The sequence below is a fragment of the Priapulus caudatus genome, unplaced genomic scaffold, assembly GCF_000485595.1.
Source record: "Priapulus caudatus unplaced genomic scaffold, Priapulus_caudatus-5.0.1 Scaffold626, whole genome shotgun sequence".
Classification (NCBI taxonomy): Eukaryota; Metazoa; Priapulida; class Priapulimorpha; order Priapulimorphida; family Priapulidae; genus Priapulus; species Priapulus caudatus.
The window spans coordinates 16,030-16,806 of record NW_014577687.1 but is presented as its reverse complement, the minus strand read 5'-3'; positions in this window follow the sequence as shown (position 1 = coordinate 16,806).

Below are 777 nucleotides of genomic sequence, written 5' to 3'. Positions count from 1 at the left end.
GGAGGAGTACACAGTGGCGATGACAAAGAAAAGGAAGGATGACGTGAAGCAGAGATTGACAGAGTTTGTGGCGACGAGTGCTGTACTCGCGGCACAGGATGATGACACGCTGCGGAATTAGAAAGCCTTCTACGATGCCGAGGGTACGAGAAGTGAGATGCAGAGCTGGGTGTAGGAGTGGCGGGGGAGTCCGCACGTCGAGGCTCGAGGGTAGAAAGGCGAAAGCTAAAAGCGAGAGAGAGAGAGAGAAAGAGAGAAGAGGATGAGATCCCAGAAGAGAGAGCAGAGAGAAGAGGAGAAGAGAGAGAGAGAGAGAGAGAGAGAGAAAGAGAGAGAGAGAGATGAGAGAGAGAGAGGGAGAGAGAGCTAGGCTTTGGCGAGGTTGAACGGGAAAGATGTCAGAGCGTGGCTGGTGGGTGGTGCGAGTAAATGTTATAGGATGGTAATAAGGCACTGCTCATGAGTCTATCGCACGTAGAGTGCTGTCGGTAGTGTAAAGGCCCCCCTCAAGGACATGTCGCATTGAAGGAAATAGCCTTATGCATGGTACAGTGGTAAGTTAATAATTCGTTGTTATGATAATGTCGCAGTGCAAATTTCGGGCCAAGAGAGAGAAGGGCCTGCTGATCTAAAGTCGTGGGTAGGTTTTGCTATCGACCCAGCTGAGATGGTGTGTCTATTGTGGCGGCATAGGCGCTGTAAATCATGTGGTCACCGTAACCGAACTGTTTTTCGTTTGAATGTATATAGAGCGTAAATTAACCGAAGATACAAAGC